Genomic DNA, 5,591 nt, shown 5'->3' with positions numbered 1-5,591 from the left:
GTTTCCTGGAGCCTTGAGAATTTTTCGGATGGACATCCAACCAGAGGCAGCCTCCTTTCCAAAGGCGTTGAAAGAACCCGGTTTGCTGGGGGAAACCGTGCTCTTCGGGGAGCACAGCAGGAGGCTGGCTGCGGTACGTGTGCCCATCCTGGGATGCATATGGGTCCACAGGGGATCGGCGATGAGGCACGTGGCCCTCTCCAAGTGCCTGGGACCGCCAGCCCCTGTCTTTGAAGCAGACCTGCTCCCTCCTGTCCCCAGGCGGCTCTGTGCAAGGCGAGCTGTGCATGCTGGGCAAGGAGACTATATTTGGGGCAGGCGTGGGGAAGAGCAATTAAAGTTGGATCGGCCGCAGCTGATCCCAGGTTCTAGCACTTACGACTTGGCTGACGTCATTTCATCTCACTGTGCCCCGTCTCTTCACTGCAGAGTGGGCCTGACAGTTGCCTGCCTCGCAGGTCACCGTAAGGAGTAAATGAGGTGGTCCACGTTAGCACTTAGCCCTGGGCCCGGCTCATAAGAAGCATGAGATACATTTCAGCTCCTCTCACTGTTGTCACAACCAGGATTATTATTGTTTTTGACTCTGCCTCTGAGCAGTCATGTGACTTGAGGAAATCACTTTTCCTCCCTGAGCTGCTTTATTTTCCCTTAAGAAATGAGTGATGTTGGCAGCATCACCTGTAAGGATGCTGTAGCTCTTAACAGTTCAGTGACTTTGGCTGGATGACTTTTGGGTGGTACCAGATCCCAAGGACACCCCTGGAATCAGATTTCACCCACAGAGATTTCTTCTACAAGTTGGTTTCTTACATCCAGTATTCAGCCTTATTGTCGGGAGCATCCAGGGAACGTGGGTACATTTAACACTCAGACTTTGGGAGTGAATGACAGTATAGATGATCTGATGATGCCTTTGGCTGAGAAGTTTAGTCTTCTTGCTCTTGGTTCCCTGCACACACACACACACACACACACAAAAACAGAAACTAAAAAAATCTGCTCAGGGCCTCCTTTAGCTGTTTTCTCGGCCAGAGAAGTGGCCAAGCAGTAACACAACCTTTCCAGCATGGAGGCAAAGAAAAAGCCAGTGGCTTCAGGAATCTACAGATTTGATAAACTTCCAGCCTGTCATGGAATATTAGCTGCGTCCTTTACAGCCCTGAGCCCTCCCCTTGGATTCCTTGCTCAGGATCCTTGGATCCCGGGAGCCCACAAAGGAAACGGAGGTCTGTCAGTTTCCTAAGGCTGCCACAGAGTACCACAAACTGGGTGGCTTACACAGCAGGAATTTATTCTCTCGCTGTCTGGAGGCTGGAAGTCTGGTGTTGGCAGGGTGGGTTCCTTCTGAGGGTTTGGGGTGAGGGGGGGTCCGTTCCTTGCCTCTCTCCTAGCTTCTGGTGGTTTGCTGACAACTCTCAGTGTTCCCTGGCTCTTAGATCCATCGCCTCAGTTTCTGCCTTCTTCCCATGGTGTTCTCCCTGCATGTGTCTGTCTCTGTGTCCAAATTTCCCCTGTTTATAAGGACACCAGTCATATGGGATTAGGTCCCACCCTAATGACCTCATTTGAACTTGATAATCTCTGTAAAGGAATTCCAAATAGGGTTACATTCTGAGAGCTTCAACATATCTTTTGGGGCTGGGGAAGACACATTTCAACCCATAACAAGGTCTTTGGATCATTTTCACTACTTCAAAGCACATAAAAATTAAACACTTCTCCACGCTGACTCTTAAGAAACACTGTTAAGAGCACAGACTCTAGAAGTTGACTGGGTTGGAATTTTGGCTCTGCCACTTTGTAGCTGTGTGATCTTGGGCAAGTTTTTTGACCTCTCTGTGCTCAGTTTCTTCACCTGTAAAATGGGAACAATTATATCTACACCTCTGAGGACAGAAACATTAAAAATACACTTAAAACTTCTCATCTTATTATGATTACCATCATATATCCTATCATGTTTGGAAAAGGCTCCATCTGATAAATACAACAAAAGCACGTATAGTACTTACCACATGCCGGGCACTATTTTAAATGCTGATTCATAGATCGGCTACTTCACCAGGTGGATGCTGTTACCATCTGTTTTACAGAAGTGAAAACTAAGCCCTAGTGAGATTAAGTGATGTGTGTATGACGCCATGGCCAGTAAATAGTGAAGTCAGGACTCGAATCCAGGTTTGTCTGATTTCGGGGACTCTTAGGAACCACTGTGACTGGCTGCCTGTCCAGGAATAAAACAAGTGTCTTGTAATGACAAATCCCCTCCTCCACTTGCCCAGAAAGTTGTCCTGGTTTAGGTGCTTCTCATATTGTCAGACTGCACTCCAGAAATACATTCGTTTCTTTAAAACAGGCCCCACACTTGCAGGGCGTTCGTCTCTCCAAGCCCCCGGGAGAGCCAGCAAGCGGGAACCCCGGATGCCTTCCACCCAGGGAATGACGGTCAGCTCCCTGACATCTTGTCTCTGGTTTTGTGTTGTCCTTCTAGGGAAGCCCGTCAGAACTGCTGTGCTGATGAAAGGGACGCTCTGTCTTTGAAGAAAGAGAACTTCCCTCCCCGGCTGTGGGCCACCCTGGCCAGAGACTCCAAGCGGACTTAGCCCGCGTGCGCCTGCAGTGACGGGAACCCCAGCTGCCTGCACACGCACGCACCTCCCCGAGGCCCGGTGGGAATTGTTCATAGTGCCAAAGTCCTACTACTGCGTTTTCCAAGGGTCCTTGTAAATAGTTTGCGCCTCTGCCCAGGCCCCCACCTCTTGCTGTACTGGAACCGATTTGTACAATGTGGGGATTTTGTTACCTTTTTAATCGAGGGCAACTTCCTTTTCCAGCACTACCATTGTAAGGTTTTTTCCAGGAGGGAGGGCTGATCACATGTGCTTTTTTTTTTCCGCCCCTCTTTTTTATTTTTATTAATTTGGGGGGAGAGGGTGATGTTAGCTTAGTGCCATGATATCTACTGGATTTTAGGTAGGGAGAGTTCATTTTTAAAGGTAGTTTGAAATTTGGGAGATTTCTTCAGGATTAAGGGCTGGGATTCAGGCATCTGTCTTAACTCAGAGAGGGGTTTACAGAGGGCAGAGCTTCCAAATCAAATCCATTTCCAGTTCTCCCCAAGGTGCCTTTGGGGTCCCTGATTAGCTACGCACAGGGCTTTCTGAACTGCCACCAGGCCACTCTGGTTTTTCCGCTGGCCTGGCCCAGCCCCTGAGGTCAGACCTTGGGCCATGCTGGCCCCGGGAGAGCTGGGTGGCAGGCAGCGACCTCTAAGCACCTTTGCAGTGACCAGCAGAAAAGGGGGGCTCCCAAATGTGTTAGCATTATCATTACTTTTGTGAAATTAAAACAAAGAGATCGTCCTATCCAGATGGTACAAAGATGAACAGCTTTGGTTTTCATTTCTGTTCCTGCCTTTTCTCAGTGTGGTATTTGATAAGAGTTCAGCTTGAAGCTTCACCATGAATTGATTTTTTTTTTTGTTTGTGTGTGTGTTTGTTTTGGGCCAATTTTAGATTCCTGAGTGCACTTTTTTTTTTCCTCAGTTAGTCCTAACTTCTAAAGAAGAAAAACCAAGAGACGTATCTGGTGTAAATGTTGCAGTATGAATTGTGTTTGCAGTCCCTTCCCCCTCCACCACCACCTAACCCCCCATTTGAGTACACTGCACAAATAAAATGATAGGGAGTTTGAAAAACAAACCAATTTTTCTAACTTGTTGCTCACTTGTTGTAACTCAATAAAGCAAAGACTAAACATTTTTATAACCTTTTCCTCTGCTCCTGGTTCTTCATTGCTACCTCGCTCCCAAGGGCATAGCAGGGGGGGTTCCAACTCACTCACCCCTGTTGCAAATGCATTATGATCACATTTCTCATTTTCCATCCTGGTGAGGCCCGACAGCACAGGTAAAAACAGGTAGGGAATGTTGATGTGGGAATCTCCGTCACATCTCTGACACCGAGCAGTAAGGGACAGACCCGCCATTCGCAAACAGATTCATAAAATACTGCAAAGAGCACGAGCGCGGGTGTGGGGGTGAGACCTGCAGGCCACGCCCAGCACCTCCGCTGGCTCTCAGGTGTCCTCAGGTAAGTCACTTGCCTCCTGGGCTGCTGGGGACTGGGACTCTGCCGTTTCTCCCAGAAGGCTGGCTTTTGTGTCTCTGCCCAGAAGAGGTTTAAAGAGCCTCTCACTGCTCAAGGTGATTCGTCTAGACCGGCACCTTTCAAACTTGAGCAGACAGCAGAATCACCGGGAAGGCTGGTTAAAGTTTCTGACTGAGTAACTCTGGGTGGAGCAGAGAATGTACATTGCTCCCAGGTGAGGCTGATGCTGCTGGTTTGGGAATCCAGCTTGGGAATCTCTGGTCTCGGTGTTTCATTTTTCACAGGGACTGATAGACTTTCGGCCAGTTTATCCACCTCTTGACCTCCAAACCCTCCCCTACCACCTCCCCTCGAAAACACCAGAAATTCAACCTACACTTTTCTTATTCCTCAAAAAAGTGACAAATGGCTGTAGCTGGCTCATTTCCTGATCCCTGCCTGCACTGCCTTTCCTGTCTGCACTCCAAGCACTGGACCATCCACAGACCTCATCTCCCCGTGCTGTCCTGTCCTTCCAGCCCAGTAATGGACTTCAGACCATCCCGGCCTCTTGGCAGACACCTGCCTTCTCCTGTTAATTCCCACCCTTGCCCTTTCCGCTTGCCACTCTCAAGCAATTTATGTAAATTCTCCCAGCAAATCAGCATGAGATGCTATCAAATGCCTGAAGAAACTAAAGGAAAAACCTAGCCGGAACTTTCGTCTTTTTATTTTAATCTCTGCCCCAGAAAGGAAGCCTGGCTAATTGTTTGAAATGGAAATACACAGGGAAGACGGTTGTGGTCTTTAAAGCACCCCGCAAAATATGTCAAGCTGTATCTTCTCCAGTGTTAATGATTAAAGTGGGGCAAAAACTCAGAGAGAGCTGCTTAAAGGAAAATAGCTGGGCCAGATTCTTAGTGAGGTGGAAGAGCTGTGGAGTGGCGTGAACATCGGCTGGTGGTGTCTGCCCCGTACCTCGTTGCCCTACCATCTCTTCCTTTAGGGTTCACTTGTCTCCCCTTCTGTTCACCTGATTCTGGGGAGGCTGCCCATCACTGTGACCCGTCCACCCCCGCACACAGGCTGGCCAAGGCACTCCAGCCCCCTAATCACAGAGCCACATGCAGTGTGATGCAGGAGCACTCCAATGCTGGGAGAAGGCTCCCTTTTTCCATTGAGATGACAAGTGTGATATTAGCTTGGAGCCACCAGCATCCAGATCTGCTGCCGGAGAGAGGAAGCCAGTCTGTAGGTAGAAGGAATGAGGCCAAAAAAATCAAGAAAAGAAAAGAGGCAGAGGAGCAATGAAAGGAGAAAGAGATGGTGGTGGTGGTGGTGGTGGTGGTGACGACAATGGTGACATCGTTTGAATCCTTGGATCCTGCCACTCCTAAGGCCAGCTCCATATCTTTCCAATTTCATCAAAACCAACATATTTCTCTTTTTGACTTAAGCAAAAAACCTTTTGAGTTGGGTTTCTGTCGCTAGAGAATTCTG

The 5,591-nt window shown here is 48.6% G+C and overlaps 1 protein-coding gene across 1 annotated transcript in view; it reads left to right on the top strand.

The window, feature by feature from the left end:
• The window catches only part of ZHX2 (zinc fingers and homeoboxes 2), a 142,221-nt gene extending 138,446 nt beyond the window's left edge, over positions 1-3,775 (top strand). Inside the window, exon 4 of the mRNA XM_031439566.2 lies at positions 2,495-3,775. The gene's annotated coding sequence lies outside the window, so the exon portion shown is untranslated. The remainder of the gene's footprint in view (positions 1-2,494) is intronic.
• The last annotated feature ends 1,816 nt before the right edge of the window (positions 3,776-5,591 follow it).

The sequence above is a fragment of the Camelus dromedarius genome, chromosome 20, assembly GCF_036321535.1.
Source record: "Camelus dromedarius isolate mCamDro1 chromosome 20, mCamDro1.pat, whole genome shotgun sequence".
In the NCBI taxonomy this organism is placed as follows: domain Eukaryota; kingdom Metazoa; phylum Chordata; class Mammalia; order Artiodactyla; family Camelidae; genus Camelus; species Camelus dromedarius.
The sequence above is the reverse complement of the archived record's forward strand: the minus strand, read 5'-3'. Positions and strand labels throughout refer to the sequence as shown.